General features: G+C 46.8%; 1 protein-coding gene across 4 annotated transcripts in view; it reads right to left on the bottom strand.

Moving 5' to 3' along the window:
- The window catches only part of CPQ (carboxypeptidase Q), a 435363-nt gene that overhangs the window by 151644 nt on the left and 264055 nt on the right, over nt 1-19664 (bottom strand). The window lies entirely within an intron of this gene.

Below are 19664 nucleotides of genomic sequence, written 5' to 3'. Positions count from 1 at the left end.
CTATGTGTGTCCTGAAGTCGGGCATGTAAGCCCGAAATGCCGTAGACAATAAACACAGGAGTTTTTGTTCTTTGAAAGAAAGTCTCAGAGTGACACTCATTTAAACGCCTATACATATGACAGGATTGATTCCTGTAAGAGGAGGCACCCGGGCCAGTATTACCTTTAAGAGGAGTGCCGGGCATACCCCAAGTAAGCTCTATATCAGGGGTGGCCAACCCGCAGCTCGCGAGCCGCATGCGGCTCTCCCCCTTGTACGGTGCGGCTCCTGCTCCAACTGCTGCCAGCCGCCCGTCCCCGTTCCCCGAACTCCACATTTCTTCTGAGGGGAGGAGAGCGCGCATCGCGCATCTCTCCTACCCCTTACTGTGCATCCTTGTGACTGGGCCGTCCGCCAATTAGAGCTTGCGGGCCGGCAGCCAATCAGGAGCTGGCCCGCGAGCTTTGATTAGTGGACGACCCAGTCAAAGGGAAGTGAGGGGGGAAGAAGACGCGTGGCTCCTGTGCTGTGCTCACCTCCCCTCTGTGACATGACAGGTCTGCAGGGGGACGCCAGACTGTCCTCTCCGCGCCCGGCAGCAGCAGCAACAATGGTGAGTGCTGCTGCAGGGAATTTTGCACTGTGGGGGCATAGCAGTTGGTGACACTGTGGGGGCATAGCAGTTGGTGGCACTGTGGGGGCATAGCAGATTGTTGCACTGTGGGGGCATAGCAGTTTGTGGCACTGTAGGAGCATAGCAGATTTTGGCACTGTAGGGGCATAGCAGATTGTGGCACTGTGGGGGCATAGCAGTTTGTGGCACTGTGGGGGCATAGGAGTTTGTGGCACTGTGGGGGTATAGCAGTTTGTGGCACTGTGGGGGCATAGCAGTTTGTGGCACTGTGGGGGCATAGCAGTTGGTGGCACTGTGGGGGCATAGCAGTTGGTGGCACTGTGGGGGCATAGCAGATTGTGGCACTGTGGGGGCATAGCAGTTTGTGGCACTGTGGGGGCATAGCAGTTTGTGGCACTGTGGGGGCATAGCAGCTTTTTGACACCGTGGGGGCATACCAGCTTTCTGGCACCGTGGGGGCATACCAGCTTTCTGGCACCATGGGGGGCATATGTGTATCTGGCATTATTGGGGGCATATGTATATATGGCACTGCACTATTGGAGGCATATTTGTATCACACCCACCCAAGGTGTCCAAATAGACCACGCCCCTTTTTTGGCGCGCGCATGATGCCGACTCTTTAGCTTGACTACCAATATTTTTCGGCTCTTTACCTCTGACAGGTTGGCCACCCCCGTTCTATATATATATAAACATGCCTCCGCCCCCCCCCCCTCCCAGTCCTGTATTTGCTCCTGACCCCCGCATTCACAATTGTATGTCCACACTGCACAACGATGCCAATCGTGCAATATGGGGGCGGGGTCCTCGAACCACCCCTCCAAGATCTTCCGAAGGATAGATACAAAAAAGTAGGAAAGTATAATGCGTTATGTTACATTGGGATCAGTGATTGGTGAAGGCTGACTCACTGTGAATAATGAAAAAGAAACATAAAAGATCTAACATTCTGAACCCTTTCAGTGTGACCGGGGTTTACAACAAAGGCAGTTTATTGAATGCTGAGGAATTGAAAGAATGTAATAACAGACATAACTGTTAAATGAATTCCTTTTTCCACTGGATTTTTATAAGAATGTGCTGTATAAGTCAGTCAGTCTGTGAGTGTATCTCATATAAAGTGCTTATAAAAATGATCTAAGAGTCAGGAATAAGGACAGACACCGGCCAACCAGTAAGAGCTACAAAAAATATGCCAATAAACTCTAAAAATGCATACAAAAAAACAGTGCACAATATCTGTGCATCTAGAGCAGTAGTTCCCAACCTTTTTTCTCTCCCGTACCCCTTGATTAGGCTTTTCATTGATAAGTACCCCCTCTCATTTTGAAATATGGACAGTACTTAGCGGTATGCAGATCCTTATGCATGTCCTTATATTAAGGAGGAGCGGAGGACTAGTATACAGCAAGGAATCATGCCCTTCTGTGTCTAGACACTGGTTGTGCATTATCTCCAGGATTCCTGCTAACACCGGTAGGATTAATGCCGCTGCTTCCTCCACCTTTGTCAGTGCTGGGCAGATGACTGCTGATGTCTGAGGGCAGCATGGGAAACTCCCAGTGGATTGCTGGTCAGGCATATGACACAACATGGTTTGTCTCCATGGCAATGGGTCTTCTTCAGCCATCAAAAGACCTTTTCATCGTCCGCCATTACCAATATTATTTTCAAGTACCCCCAACTGGTCTGTAGAGTACCCCCAGGGGTACTAGTACCCCAGGTTGGGAACCACTGATCTAGAGTAAACTGAATTGGGTCTTCACATTTAGGGGGTATTCAATCTGGCTCCCGACAGTGGGAATCACGTCTGTTTTAACTGGCTTCCAACGTCAACTCGAAAGTCTGTATTCAATGTTCTGACTATTGAGTTTCAGAATGGCCGTGGTTTGACAAAAAAAAGCAGCGTTTTGACGAACAATGGTTGGAATTCAACAATACATGGCTGTTTCAGACAATAGAAATTCACCTCCATACGGAGGGGATTTATAGCAGGCGAATCCCAGCCGGGAATGAATACTGAACTAATGATATTTCCACCTTTTGGAAATATCGGCAGGGATCAATGGCGGCTCCAGAGGTGTGGCTGCAGCACAGTTCAAAATTCAAATAGTTCAACACCAACTGCCAGTGTGTCAGTTTGGAATGTCAGTTGGCGGCAGTTGCTGTGGCTCCCCTATTTGAATTTTGAACTGTGCCGCAGGACCATCTTTGGAGCCTCCCTGGCAGGGATTGAATACCCCCTTAGTGTACCTGCTCCTAAAAGTGCAAACACACTAGACTACAGTATATCTTAAACTATATGCATAATAACTGCATATCGTGACAACATTTTCATGTATATTGTCCAGTGGGTACATTGACTGTGAGCTTTAAACTGTAATCACAATGATAACTTGGAGACTGCAACACAATCTTTTTTTTGATCAGCCAAAATTAATATCATACCTCCCAACTTCTGTAAAATGCCAGTGATGACCTCTGCCCGGAATTTTGGGGTGTGGCCTATCGATCAGGGAGCGTGGCATAGAAATCACATCACTCCAGCGAGGGCATGCCCCCAGTTTCACCGATGTGGGGGAATGCGCACAGTGTCTATTCATCGTTGCAGCAAAGCAGCACTGGGGGGACTCCCAACTCTCCCCCCCCCTTTGGAAGGACACTGTCGGCCCCGGATTGGACACAGGACTGTCCCAAACTGGATGGTCCTGCGAAAATCAGGACAGTTGGGAGGTATGCAATATCCTGTTGGGCTTTGATACATACAAAAATCATTGATATACAGTAGATGCATTTTATACTTCGCTATGGCGTTTGTAAGGTAAAATGAAGCTTTAATGCCTGGTTTATACAGTGTGTTTTATCACAATAAGGAGTTTAGATTGTATTTGCATCTTAGCAATAGATTCTTGGTGGGATGCAAAAATGTGGCCAATGTGCACCAAGCAATGGATGCAACACATTTTGGAGCTTTGTTGTAGTAGACGACACCATCTGTAGATGGTGTTACCACCCTATAGAAGCCTATGAGCTTCTTTCGTCTTTTTCCCTGAGATGGATTCAATCAGATCCCTCCCAGCACCCCCGCACCGCATGCATCATGAGACGCAAGTAAAGAAGGAGTCCCCACACCACAAAGCACAGTTCATTGCTAATATATTTATGTATACTGCAATAGTAAATGCTGATATGCATGCGATGAGTAGGGGGACGCATCACATTCACAGAGCGGTGCGTCCTGCATCTCACCCTCTATAACAGGGGTGGGGAACCTCCGGCCCGCAGGCCGGATACGGCCCCCGCAACAAGTTTGTCCGGCCCGCCTGCCTGCCCGCACACATGCTCACTTACCCTCCCACCCACCGGGCTCGGGAGACCTGAGCCGCTCTGTCCCCACAACCCCCCGATGCCAGAGGTCTGAGCAGCTCTGCCACCCCCCGGACACCGGAGATCAGAGATGCTCTCTTCCCCGCCTCCACGGATGACAGAGATCTGAGCCGTTCTGTCAACCCCCTATACGGCTGCGCTAGAGATCAGAGATGCTTTGTTCCCCCACCTCCATTGAAGGCAGAGATCAGACTCAAAGCCGCTCTGCCACCCCCGCTGGAGATTTAAGCTGCCCTCTCCCCCGCCAAGCAGACCCGGCACCTCCTTCCTCCAGAAGCTGCACCATGAGGAGGAGTGGTGCTTGTCTGGCTTCTCTCTCCCGCCAGATGGACATCATGCTTTGCAGTAGTTCATCCTGGATCCCAATTCTGGATTCCCCTCTACTGTACATTTCACCCGGTGCCTGGGTCCACAGGCCTGGCACCCTCACTGAAACCCTGCAGTTCATTATCCCGCATATTGGTAAGTGCCTGGTGAACCCTGTACCAACCTATCCCCCACCTCCATGTGTGACCCCCCTGTATATGTGAAACCTTATTATCCACCTACCCCCTGTGTGTGTGTGTGTGACTCCCTCAAACCCTCATCATCTCTGGTATATGCCCTCCTGTAACCCCTATCCCAATGTATGTGACACCTTGACCCCCCTACCACCATAATCCCTGGTGTGTGACCCCCGCAACCCCTGTGTATGTGTGTGTGAATCCTTGTCCCCCCACATCTTTCCTCTGTATGTGACCCCACACACCTCACCCAGTCTCATCCCCCCTGTACCCCCTATCCCTGTGTGTGTGACACCTTCTCACCCCTATCCCCTAATCCACAGTCTGTGGGACCCCCTGTACCCCTATCCCTGTGCTTGACCCCCCTTTAGCCCACTACTCCTGTGCGTGTGTATATAAAACCCTGTCCCCCCTACATCCTGCCTCTGTGTTTGTGTATTTGGACACCCTGTACTTGCCAAACATCCCCCTCCCGTGTATGACATTGTGTACCATCCTAACCCTGTGTGAATATTTTTGTGACTCCTTTTATCCCAACACTACCCATGCGTGTGTCACCCTGTACAAGGGGGCCCTTCTTAAAATTTTGCTATGGGGCCCAGTGAGTTCTAGTTACGCCTCTGCCCCTGTGTATAATGTCCACATGTATATACCGCTGCCCGTGTGTATAATGCCCACATGTATATGCCGCTGCCCATGTGTATAATGCCCACATGTATATGCCTCTGCCCCTGTGTATAATGCCCACATGTATATGCCGCTGCCCATGTGTATAATGCCCAGATGTATATGCCGCTGCCCATGTGTATAATGCCCACATGTATATACCGCTGCCCGTGTGTATAATGCCCACATGTATATACCGCTGCCCGTGTGTATAATGCCCACATGTATATAACGCTGCCCGTGTGTATAATGCCCACATGTATATGCCTATGCCCCTGTGTATAATGCCCACATGTATATGCCGCTGCCCATGTGTATAATGCCCAGATGTATATGCCGCTGCCCATGTGTATAATGCCCACATGTATATACCGCTGCCCATGTGTATAATGCCCACATGTATATGCCGCTGCCCATGTGTATAATGCCCACATGTATACGCCGCTGCCCGTGTGTATAATGCCCACATGTATATACCGCTGCCCGTGTGTATAATGCCCACATGTATACGCCGCTGCCCGTGTGTATAATGCCCACATGTATATACCGCTGCTCGTGTGTATAATGCCCATATGTATATACCGCTGCCCGTGTGTATAATGCCCACATGTATATGCCGCTGCCCGTGTGTATAATGCCCACATGTATATACCGCTGCCCGTGTGTATAATGCCCACATGTATATACCGCTGCTCGTGTGTATAATGCCCACATGTATATACCGCTGCTCGTGTGTATAATGCCCACATGTATATACCGCTGCTCGTGTGTATAATGCCCACATGTATATACCGCTGCTCGTGTGTATAATGCCCACATGTGTATACCGCTGCTCGTGTGTATAATGCCCAGATGTATATGCCGCTGCCCACATGTATATACCGCAGCTCGTGTGTATAATGCCCACATGTATATACCGCTACTCGTGTGTATAATGCCCAGATGTATATGCCGCTGCCCGTGTGTATAATGCCCACATGTATATACCGCTGCCCGTGTGTATAATGCCCACATGTATATACCGCTGCTCGTGTGTATAATGCCCACATGTATATACCGCTGCTCGTGTGTATAATGCCCACATGTATATACCGCTGCTCGTGTGTATAATGCCCAAATGTATATGCCGCTTCCCGTGTGTATAATGCCCACATGTATATGCCGCTGCCCATGTGTATAATGCCCACATGTATATACCGCTGCCCGTGTGTATAATGCCCACATGTATATACCGCTGCTCGTGTGTATAATGCCCACATGTATATACCGCTGCTCGTGTGTATAATGCCCAAATGTATATGCCGCTGCTCGTGTGTATAATGCCCACATGTATATGCTGCTTCCCGTGTGTATAATGCTAACATGTATATGCCGCTTTCCGTGTGTATAATGCCCACATGTATATGCTGCTTCCCGTGTGTATAATGCTAACATGTATATGCTGCTTCCCGTGTGTATAATGCCCACATTTATATACCGCTGCTCGTGTGTATAATGCCCACATGTATATACCGCTGCTCGTGTGTATAATGCCCACATGTATATACCGCTGCTCGTGTGTATAATGCCCACATGTATATGCCGCTGCCCATGTGTATAATGCCCACATGTATATACCACTGCCCATGTGTATAATGCCCACATGTATATGCTGCTGCCCACATGTATATACCGCTGCCCGTCTATATAATGCCCACATGTATATGCCGCTGCCCATGTGTATAATGCCCACATGTATATGCCGCTGCCCATGTGTATAATGCCCACATGTATATGCCGCTGCCCACATGTATATACCGCTGCCCGTCTATATAATGCCCACATGTATATACCGCTGCCCGTCTATATAATGCCCACATGTATATGCCGCTGCCCATGTGTATAATACACGCATGAATATATTGATAATTTTTATAAAGGATTTTATAAATATCCATATGGCCCTTGGTAGAAAAAAGGTTCCCCACCCCTGCTCTATAAGGAAAGATGAAGGTGTGCTACAATAAACGCCTAGACATACCTACACCCATCTTTAGACCACATCAGTGGCAGATTATACCTATGGACTGCAGCCCCCCAGGTAAAATCCATCACCCCGCAGTGTCAGTGAGCCAGTTGGTCCATGAAACAGCTCTGGCTTCACTGTGACTGGCAGTGACTTCCTATTGGAAGTCCTACCTGCCAGTCACAGACACATAATGCAGTACCATTGGGAGGTGTTCCCTCCCTCCAGGACTTCCAGTCCAGGCTGCGATAAGCAGAGAGCTGGCTTTCTGTAGCAAAACACTCCCTGCTTTATCATGCTGCACAATCCAGCTTCTATGGGCTGCAGTCCGTGCAGTTAATAAAAGCCGGGAGTATTCGCATGTGCAGTCAATCAGCAGCGTCTGGGCATGTGCCGGGACTCAGGCTGACGGCGGTCGATAGCGGCAGTCCCCCTGCCACATGTAAATAGCAGCTGCCGCTGGAACACATGTATTGTTTGGTCACTAAGCAATTACTTACTACAAAATGGAGGTTATAACATGCCACATGTATTAAGATGCATTAACTCTGTGAAATATTGTCTTCCAGGATTTCCGCGGACAAGTCCCCTTTTCGCCAATCGCCAAGTGGGACATTGAATCCTGCCTGGCGATATGCTGTCGAGCAAAATGAAAATGGGTCAGGGTCACGGCTGTCGGGACGGATCAACAGTCATGACCCGGGATTGAATACCCCCCGAAGAGTAAAGCCCCATACACAATAAACGATATTACAACAAGATTACACATTTTGGCCCTTCTGATAGATGTTGTTTGTAATATTGTCCAGTGTGTACGCTCAATATTGTTAATGATGCGCACTCCCCCAGGTTGCTAACAATATCCTCCTTCATCTGTACATCTGGCTCAGTTTTGACTATATCGTCAACGACTGCATGTACAGAGCGGGGACACTATGACATTACTGAATGATGTCGGTAACAATATCAATTAATGTGTATGCACTATAAAGTTCGCCCAGGAGTTTAAGGGAAAAATACTTGCAGTTCCTCCTTCCTGCCTGGGGTGTCGCTGTCTGCTGTGGTGCTTCTATCACATACTGTTTTGTATCTCAATGCTGACAAACAAACTGACTGTCATAGCAACACCGCAGCAGACAGCGACACCCCAGGTAGGAAGGAGGAACTGCAAGGATATTACACGGTGCAGGGTGCTAGAATGAACAATACAATTAATATATAAATTTATTATAAATCCCCAACAGCGTCTGCCATGCAGCTGTTCAAAGCTGATAGGTCAGACTGGCGGCACCTCCTACCCGGCAGCCATTGGCGATACCCGGTGGCTGCTAGAGGAGCGGGCACCGGGAAAATGTAAACCTGCAACTTGCAATTTTCCATTGAGTGGGGACAATAAGGTTTCTGATCCTGTGTTTCTTTTTGATATTGGCAATTCTAAATGGAATCAACAATATCATTGTGGGACCACCAGTTAAGGATGATTAAATAGTTTAAAAGGTTTAAAGTTCAAGTTAATTCACAGTATATCAGAAACATTGCTATTTTTATGGTATATGTTGTTAAAATAAAAATGTAATAAAGTTTTAAATAAATGCTCATGGTCTAATTCATCAATCATAAAAAAATGTAAATTTCTCTGCGGTTTTTGGATATAATATTAGCCATTTAAGTGGTTAAGAAAAAAAATCCAATTTTCTATGAAATGTGGGTGATCCAAAAGGAGATGCATTGTTACCACTGTTCCCTGCCACGTTCCTTTTAATAAGCAGTTACCTTAGACGTTTCAAAAAGAGAAATCACATAATCTGTTAATAATTTCTCTGTGATGCAAACTCATTTAAATACACAGTATGTGACGTGCTATTGTAAATACAAAGAAAAGGCAATTGCTTTCTTCTATAACATTCCACCTGTGGCTTAAAATCTCACCAATCATGTGTAATCCTCTAGACAGTGGCATAACTAGCTTTTGGGCGCGCCCCCCCCCCGTTAAAGGGAGGGCGCCCACCCACGCACCCCGCCGCACCACCCACCCACCCACGCACCCCGCCGCACCAACCCCCGCCCGCCCCGCCGCACCAACCCGCCGCACCAACCCTCGCCCGCCCCGCCGCACCAACCCCCGCCTCGCCGTCCATGCAATCCCCGTAGTCTTACCTGGCTACGCTCAGTACGCGCTGGTCCCGGCTCCCTTCTTCTGCTATGAGGACCACCACAAAATGTCTGCCCCCATGCAGCAGACAGTTTCAGAGAACTATCTGCTACATGGGGGCGGACATTTTGTTGTGGTCCTCATAGCAGAAGAAGGGAGCCGGGACCAGCGCGTACTGAAGACTGACAGGTAAGACTGTGGGGGATGGCGGCGGGGTGTAACTAAAGCATTGCAGCCCCCGGCGCCCGCACATGCACAGCGCCCCCCCCCGCGGTCGCGGGGGCTGCGGTGCTATAGTTACGCCCCTGCCTCTAGATACTGTATATGTGTGTATCTCAGTGTGTCAGTAGTCGCAATGGAGAAACCTCTACGCAGCTTATATTTCACATATATAGATTTCTTGTGAAACTCAGCGGTGCAGACAGTTCACTATGCGATAAAGCCAGACGATGTTCACGATAACGCTAACATTATTATCTTGTATATCGTTCAGTGTGTACAATCGATAATGGTAAGCGCTTCCGTGGGTCTTTATCAACTTCCTTGCTCATCTGTACATGCAGCACAACTTTGCCTATGTGGTTTATGACTAGGTGCATATCGTCCACTGTGTAAGATACCGGGGAGTTCAAGGGAAATCGTTAACGATATCATTACTGTAGCTGCCTGTCTTGCTTATTGTGTATGTAGCATTACAGAGTACCAGGGCCCGAGTGGTGCAGCCACCGCACTGCCACAAAGTACCTTGGTATTCACTATTGATCTGCACAGTGTGGCCATAGGGTCTTCATACTAGGGCTAGGAAATTCTCTATAGTAAAACAGAATTTGGCAGGGTTCACAAAGCATGCATTCATGTATAACACAGTGAGGGACATTCAGATGTGGTTGGAGTTGCCTAACGTAAATGCAGTAGGAGGTGTTTATTATAAGCACTTGTGATCCGTCCTGTGTCCTAGGATGCACCATTGGATGGCTTGCGGAACCCATTGGGACATGCAAGCTGCCCATCGCAGAAGCCGGGAAATCTTTGTACAAAAATGGAGATCCCTTTGCCTCTTCCATTCCCCTAAATGGTGTTTTTTACACCAGGCCAGCCAATTAGAGAAAAGCTGGAGCCACAGCAGATGTGCAGATCGTATAACAGAAGTGAAAGAGTTGAACCAGTAAAGATGACTGAAGTGACTTTAAGGAACAGGATTGCCGGCAGTTCAATTGGGCCTGGGTGTTGAGGGCATGGCCAACAGCAGAGCAAAATAAAATAAGTTTCTAAAGCCATGAAATGGTATTTTCTCTGATAATTATAGCGGGTATTTGTAGCACACATTGGGCCTGATTCAGGCTGTCTATGCATCATTTGACAAAGTCGCATCTGTGACTTTATGTTACTGCTGCTACAAGACCTCTCCATGGTGTACAAGTGTGCGTGTGTATGTGCACCCACATTGAGGACTAGGAGCATTCACATGCATGAGGAGTACAGTAAGGAAGTGGGTATACCCATTCACAAATCTATTAGGGATGTGTTTGAATTTGGGCAATAAAGGGTAGTACTGTGCGGCGTAATGTGTAAAAGAGGTACTTCTGTGTGGCATAATGTGAATAAGGGGCACTACTGTGCGGCGTAATGTGAAAAAGACGTACTTCTGTGTGGCATAATGTGAATAAGGGGCACTACTGTGCGGCGTAATGTGTAAAAGAGGTACTTCTGTGTGGCATAAATGTGAATAAGGGGCACTACTGTGCTGGGTAATGCGAATAATGTTGTATTACCACATAGCATAATATTAATTGAGGCTATTATTGTGGGGCCACGCCCCTTCACCGTGATACCACACCACTTTTTCTGGATGTGCACACTGTCCCTATTTAAAATACCGGAGGGGGGTGGGAGGGGGTACCAATGTTCTTACTAGCACAGATCACCAAAATGTCTAGTTACGGCTCTGCTTCAGATGATAGCATGTTCCTTTACAGTATTATCTAAGCCACACCTCTCCCCCAGCACTAACCAACCTGCTAATTAACATCCTAAACCCATCTTCCTAACACGTTTTACATTGTCAGTTAGGTATCGTTTTTTTAAAGAAACTGTCCCTAGAGATCACTCGGGAAAGAACTGGAATAACACATATATATTGTGCAATTGTAGTAACAGATTATCATTCATTTTAGCAGAATTATGTGCTAAAAGCATTTGACACATACCAGTGGTGGTTCGCATAAACATAATACCAGTTCTAATAATACCTCTGAAATACAATGGCACATGTGAAAACATTTCAAAATACACAATAATTATATTAATATAAAATTCCCTCAGAGAAAATGAAACATTATATGATCTGAATAATGTGCAAATAAAACCTATATGAAAGGCTGTGTATCGCCAACCCAAGGAGTATGCCAGAAACAGCAGATGTATTTATGCTTACAGGAGAACCCCCCCACGTACCGGAAATAGAGGGAGAGGGGGGAGGAGATAAGATAAAAAACACAGTGATGCTTAAACTGGGTCCCCATACAGGACTTTTCTTTCATTTATGTGTTGCAATAAAAATATGTACGTTATGTCCTTACCTTCACCTGGGATACACAGATGGAGCCACACTGGTTTGACGGGTGCCGGGAATGGGTCATAGGCTCGACAAGAGAAAGGTCGACATGCATGTCTGAAGGTTGACAGAAGCATTAGGCCGACATGGGAAATGTCAACCATTAAAAGGTCGACATGGGGTTGTTTTTCTCCCTGATGTCGACACAGTCGACAGGGACACTAAAAAAAATGGCCCCGTGTTCCCATGCTATGCTCAGGTCACTATTTTATTCTCCCACCATGCACTAGTGGATGGTAGGGCATGAAAGAGGAGACCTGCCTTGGTGCGCTGCTCGCTGGGATAGGGACGCCTGCGCGTCCATTGACGCAAAACAACGTGTCTCTCAGCTGCATTCGGCTAATTTCCCTGAATGTAAGGGCATACACACACAAATGTGTTATTTTCTAAGCAATCTGACTAGATTGCTTAGATCTCTCCATGTGTATGGCCCGAGAGATTAGATATCTTATGATGACTTCAGTGCATGCAGCCAAAATCTAGTCAAATTGCTTAGCAGGTGACTGCAAATCTCTCTGTGTGTACAGAATGAGAGATGGTGATTGATATCTCTCATTCTAAACCACTACCCGGGTCTATTTTTGCTTAGCAAAATCGCTCAGCACAAATCTCTGCATGTGTATGTGCTCCCCATGGGAGATCTGGACACCAGGAAATAACCTACCCTAAATAGCTTAGCACATATCTCTACATGTGTATGCCCCTTAATTCTTAGGGGAGTATTCCATGTTTTTTTCTCCATGTGCAGCGAATCCTGTTTAGGATTCGCTGCACATTCGCAGGGTTCCGGAGGGCTGCAGCATTCGCTGCCAGCCCTCCCTGTCACACTATTCAATGCAGCAGGGGCTCGCTGCCCCTGCTGGCGAATTTTAACCCCCGGGGGATGGAGGCAGCCAGGGAGATGTAAGCCTCCCTGCCTGCCCCAGAATTTGTGGGGGAGGGCTCCCGGGGCACAGGCAGCAGAGGCTGCCCCCCGGGAATGCCGGCACGGGACAGGGGTAGGCAGGGGAAGGGAGCCGCTCCTCTGGTCCCGCACGTAACAAGCCGGGACCAGAGTGAAGTGAATAAATGAATATCTAATGAGTGGCTCCCGGCCCCCTGCTGGTGAAAGTGTTAAAAAAAAAAATGTTTATAAAAAAATAAAAATAAATTTATATATATTAATGTGCTTCATGTACATGAATAAAAATAGCATGCCCCTTCACAGAAAAAAAAATCAGATTTTTTTACACCAAAAAAAACCATTCCAGTTCACCTTAAAAAAGATGTCGAATGCAAAATGGTGAATCATGGCAAAAATCAGGGAGAAAGCAATTCGCCTTCCTAGCATTGAATACACTCTCGGCGAATCCCAGTGAAAACCCCATTGAAATACACCAGCGAATTGCAGCGAGCATGAAACGGAGAATTGGCCAGCATTCACTGTTCGCTTTCGGCGAACAGTGAACATTGAATAGGGTAAATCATATTTTCAGCGAAAAAGATTCACCGCCAGGAGTGAAAACAGCCCGATTCACCGAAAAACAAATGTGGGTACTTATGTATTATCTGGACTCCCATGTTAAATGCACCCCATTTTTTCATACCCCTACTATCCAACTACGCATGGAGTTGATTTTATATAGTGTGGCGAGCGCAGCGCGCCACCGTGCCCGAAGCGTGGCGAGCGTAGCGAGCCCCGCGAGGGGACACGGTCTCATAAGAAAACCGGGAGCCCAGATATTACATAAGTACCCAAATGTGAATCAGGAGTATTGAATACTGGTCATATACTTAAATTCTGTCTGGAAGTTAAGGATTAGTATATATGGTGGTTTGTCATATCATCATGGCCCTGCACCCATATGAAGAATATGGAGGGGGTACATCATTAAGTCCTGTGCCCTATGGGATGGCAAGCTCTAGGAAGTAGAGTGATGCCCAAAGGTCCCTAAGAACACTCCTGGCAACTCTGTAAGCTGCTGGGTGCCTGCACAGGGCATCCAGGATATGTGCAACTTGTAAATGTGGCCCCTTCCCTTAATATTTCAACTCAAAATTGAAAAGGACAATGTCATTAATAGCAGAACACCTCAGGGAAAATTTAATAAGATGGGAATAAGACTTCACATGTGATGTTGCTATTGGCAACCAATCAGAATCTACTTCTAATTTATTTAGCACCCTCTAGAACAGTGATGGCTAACCTTGACACTCCAGCTGTTGTTGAACTACACATCCCAGCATGCCCTGCAACAGTTATAGCATGGCCAAATAGCAAAACTAAAACAGTGTACCGCATCCCCTTGCATGGCACGCTGCATGCGCCATTCTTTAGGCAGTAGTTTATTCGGTACTTATGTATTATCTGGGCTCCCATGTTAAATGCACCCCATTTTTTTATACCCCTACTATCCAACTACGCATGGAGTTGATTTTATATAGTGTGGCGAGCGCAGCGAGCCACCGTGCCTGAAGCGTGGCGAGCGCAGCGAGCCCCGCGAGGGGACGCGTTCTCATAAGAAAAACGGGAGCACAGATATTACATAAGTACCGTTTATTCTTTCCCCTAGTGGATGGTGGGGCATGAAATACCACCTGTCGGCACACTTTTTTTGGGCAGACTTGTGCCGACAGGTGGAGTCTTCGGTACTTGTGTATTTTGGCGGCGCCCCCGATCTCCATTGCGCGATGTGTACATCGCGTTGCATCGCATGCCATGCACCTGATGGCATGCGATGCGACGCGATTTTTGCCCCCCTATACGATGAAAGATTGTATAAGCACCCTAAAGGGTGCTTTTAAGCACCCTAATGGGTGCTTACAATGTGAAATGCACCCCCACGCCACCCCCCCACTATAAACGTGAACCCGAAGCGTGGCGAGCGCAGCGAGCCCGCGAGGGGCGGCGGTACGCGTCCTCCAGGGCCGGACTGGCCATCTGGCACTTCTGGCAAATGCCAGAAGGGCCGATGACCAGCTGGGCCGATTTTGCTTACTTAAAGTGGTAGTGTGTACTGAGCGCTCAGCAGCAGTGTGCACCGCTTCCTGGGGATCACTGTGCTGAGCGGACGTTACCTTAATTTGCATATGGCGTCATGATGCGACCGTACTGAGCCCCCCTTCGGCAGCTTCCAGTTTGAGTAGCTCCGGCTTGAGCAGGGAGGCGCAGAGACAGGCTGATTGGCGTGGGGGAAAGAAAAGGCAGACCTGAGAGGAATCTGTGGACGTTAGACCTACTGTCTGACGTCTGACGTCATGGCTCAAGCCCACCTGCCTTCCAAGTACCTTAACTGTGTAGGAAGAGCTGAGTGGCCGGGCGGCGGGTGGGCGCCATCAAGTGCAGCATGGATGCCTTGGAGTGACCCAGTGACTGACTCCCATCTTGACTAGCTGGCTATGGCGGCTGCAGCCTGCACTGCAGACTGCTGAGGAGAGAAGGACTCAGGCAGCACATGAGCTTTATTTACAGTTTTACACCAACTGCAGGAACAGATAAGTATCAACTTTCTTATATTTTGATAAAAATTCACTTGTAGTGTGTAATTGCATTGTAATTTAACTCTCTACTGTATACTAGGTGGTTAGTCGCAGGGAGGTAGATAAAATGGGTGGGGCCCTGATTGAGAATCTCACTCAGTGCATGTTGTGCAAGATGTATGCGCACCTGGAGCAAGAGTCCCAGTGCGAATACATCTGCACGAGATGTGAGCGAACGTCCGCCCTGGAAGCCCAGGTCACTGATCTAGAGCGGACCGTTCAGCGACTGAGGGATATTTCCAATCTTGAGCAAAGCCTAAATAGAACGGTGGAGGAGTTGCAGATGGGGTCACTGGTAGAGGAGGAGGATCAGGTAGCCAGCTGGGTCACGGTTAGAAGGGGAAACAAGAGGGACAGGAGGGACAGGAACGACATCTCGGATCTATCACACCCGAACAAATTTGCCCGGTTGGACGAAGTTTCGGGGGAGGATGGAGACGAAATGACGGAGCTGGAGGAGACGGCTCCCTCTAGCAACCAGAGGAGCGGTCCCTCTAGCTCAAACGGGATGACAGTTAGTGAGGTACCAAGGCAGATAGTGGTGGTAGGGGATTCCATCATTAGGAGAACAGACAGGGCAATCTGCTATCGGGACCGCGATCGCCGCACGGTCTGTTGCCTCCCGGGTGCTCGGGTACGGCACATCGCGGACCGAGTCGACAGATTGTTGGGAGGGGCTGGGAGCAACCCGGCGGTCTTGGTGCACATCGGCACCAACGACAAAGTCAATGGTAGGTGGGATGTCCTCAAGAAAGAGTATAGGGAATTAGGTAAGAAATTAAAGGCGAGGACATCTAGGGTAATTTTCTCGGAAATATTACCAGTGCCACGCGCTAGCTCAGGGAGGCAGAGGGAGATCAGGGAGGTAAATGTGTGGCTTAAGGATTGGTGTAGGAAAGAGGGATTCGTGTTCATGGAACACTGGGCGGACTTCTCGGTCAGGCGCCATCTTTTTTGCCGTGATGGATTGCACCTGAACGAGGAGGGGGCTGCGGTGCTGGGGGGAAGGATGGTTAGAGGGTTGGAGGAGATTTTAAACTAGGCGACGGGGGGGTGGGGGCAGCAAGACATTATGGGACCATCAGGGATAGAAGCCGGACTGGGATCAGGAATCATATGGGGGAAGGAAATGGGGGGGGGGACGGAGACATAGACAAAGCCCTGGGACATAACAAGGGTATAATCGGGGGTAACTCTCAGGGTGCATCAGGAATGTCATGTAATAAAATGTTATGTTGTAACAGTCAAGTTACCCCATTACAGTTCTTAGGTACAGATGATCTTAGTATACGGGAAGGAGGGAATGACAGAGGAATAATTCCCAGAACTATGGAGAGGGCAGGCAGTGTGCATGGTGGGGAGGCCTGTAGAGAGTCTATTGAAGGGGAGAGGGGAAAGAGGAAGCTAGTAAAGAATTCAAATGGGTCCTGGGGTGAAACTAATCACAATATTAGAGCCATATCTAAAAATAAACATAAATTAAAATGCTTACTGGCTAATGCAAGAAGCTTAGTGAGTAAAATCGGGGAGCTTGAAACGGTGATCAGTAGGGATGACTACGACATCATTGGTATTACAGAAACATGGTGTAATGAGTCGCATGACTGGGCATTAAACATGGAGGGATATACACTCTACAGGAAAGACAGGGAAAATAGAAGGGGCGGGGGTGTGTGCCTATATGTAAATAATAACTTAACATCCTGTGAGAAAAATATGAGCACAGACCTGGAAGACGACAACTCGGAGACAGTGTGGGCAGAGATAACCGACAATAATAAGAAACCAAAAAACAAATTTATAATAGGGGTATGCTATAGACCACCAAATATAAATGAAAGGGAAGAGTCTCTTCTTTTAAACCAAATCAAACAAGCATCAAATCAGGGTCAGGTATTAATTATGGGGGATTTTAATTTACCCGACATTGATTGGGAAAACGAAACAGGTAAATCAGCAAGAAGCAATGGGTTCTTAAGCTTACTTAAAGACCAGTTTATTACACAAACGGTAGAAACTCCAACTCGTGATGAGGCGCTCTTGGACTTAGTATTAACAAATAACACAGACTTAGTTTCAAACACGAAAGTAATTGAACAATTAGGGAATAGTGATCACAATATGGTTTCACTGGAAATCAACTTCAGTAAATTACATCAAAAAGGATCTGCAAAAATACTAAACTTCAGAAAAGCGAACTTTGAATTATTCAGGGAAGCCCTAACAGGAATTGGGTGGGAAACGGTTATGGAGGGGAAAAATGCAGAGGAAATGTGGGATACTCTAAAAAAGGTGCTTGATTCACTAACTATTGAATACATTCCTAAAGTAACTAAAGGTAAATTCAACAAAAAAAAGCCACCATGGTTGGACAAAGAAGTAAGGTCAGCTATCAACAATAAAACCAGAGCCTTTAAATTCTATAAAAATAACTTGAATGAGGAGGCGTTCGCAAAATACAAAGAATCAAACAAAACTTGTAAAGGGGTAATCAAAGCAGCTAAAATATTATATGAAGAGTGCATAGCCACTGAAAGCAAAACCAACCCAAAGAAGTTTTTTAAATACATAAATAGTAAACGTTTAATTAAGGAAAACATAGGCCCAATAACTGATACTAGTGGAAAAAGTGTTACTGAGGACAAGGGAAAAGCAAAACTGTTAAATGAGTTCTTCTCATCAGTATTTACTAAGGGAGAGCAGACTGTGGAACGAACATTTACCACAAACGGGACAAATAAGCCAGATCTCATTGTGGATTTCACGCCAAAGGAAATAATACTGAGGCTAAGCAAACTCAAAACAAATAAGTCACCAGGGCCAGATGGGATTCATCCGAGGGTATTAATGGAATTAAGGGATGAACTAGCTACCCCCCTACATTATATCTTTAGCAAGTCACTATCGTCAGGTATAGTACCAAAAGATTGGAGAATAGCAGAGGTAGTGACAATATTCAAAAAAGGAAAAAAGGAAGATCCCGCTAATTACAGACCCGTTAGTTTAACATCAATTGTGGGTAAACTATTTGAAGGATTTTTAAGGGATGGTATCCAGGAATATTTAGATCATCACCGTTTACTCAGTACTAACCAACATGGGTTCGTGAAAAATCGTTCATGCCAAACTAATCTACTAGGGTTCTATGAAGAGGTTAGCAAAAACCTTGATAATGGAAATGCTGTAGATGTGATTTTCCTAGATTTCGCTAAAGCATTTGATACTGTCCCACACAAGAGATTGATTAATAAAATGGAGAACCTAGGATTGGGTGAAAATATCTGCAGATGGGTAGGGAATTGGCTATGTAATAGAGAACAAAGAGTGGTTGTGAATGGTGCCGTATCAGATATGATGCCGGTACTAAGTGGAGTGCCCCAGGGTTCGGTTTTGGGGCCCATTTTGTTTAACATTTTTATTAACGATATTGGGATAGGGTTACTCAGCAATGTATCCATCTTTGCGGACGATACAAAACTTAGCAAAGTCATCAAATCACCAGAAGATGTCACCATGCTTCAAAATGATCTTGCAATTCTAGATGAGTGGGCAAAAAAATGGAAGATGAGGTTCAATGTAGATAAATGTAAGGTTATGCACCTTGGGAGACACAACCAGTGTGCAAGTTACAACCTTAGCGGAGAGGAACTGGGTAATTCCATACTTGAAAAGGATCTAGGAGTCCAAATAGACAGCAATCTAGGATGTAGTGCCCATTGTAATGTAGCTACAAAAAAGGCCAACAAAATTCTGGCATGTATTAAGAGGGGAATGGAAACTAGGAACTCAAGGGTAATTATGCCACTATATAAAGCATTGGTGAGACCTCACCTAGAGTACGGAGTACAGTTCTGGGCCCCACACTATAAAAAGGACATCATAGAATTAGAAAAAGTCCAAAGGCGAGCAACAAAGCTTATTAGGGGAATGGAGAATTTAAGCTACGGGAAGAGATTAAGCAATTTGGGACTATTTACATTAGAAAAGAGACGTTTAAGGGGGGACATGCTCAACATGTACAAGTATATCAAGGGCCAATATAAGGAACTGTCACACACCCTATTTTCTACTAGAAAGGAATCTAGGACGCGAGGGCATGAGTATAGATTAGAAGAAAAAAGATTTCATTCAGCTAGTAGAAAGAATTTCTTTACGGTCAGAACAGTCAAACTCTGGAACTCTCTTCCCAGAGAGGTGGTAA

The sequence above is a fragment of the Crinia signifera genome, chromosome 5, assembly GCF_055691185.1.
Source record: "Crinia signifera chromosome 5, ASM5569118v1, whole genome shotgun sequence".
NCBI lineage: Eukaryota > Metazoa > Chordata > Amphibia > Anura > Myobatrachidae > Crinia > Crinia signifera.
This window is presented reverse-complemented; position numbering and strand designations above follow the sequence as displayed.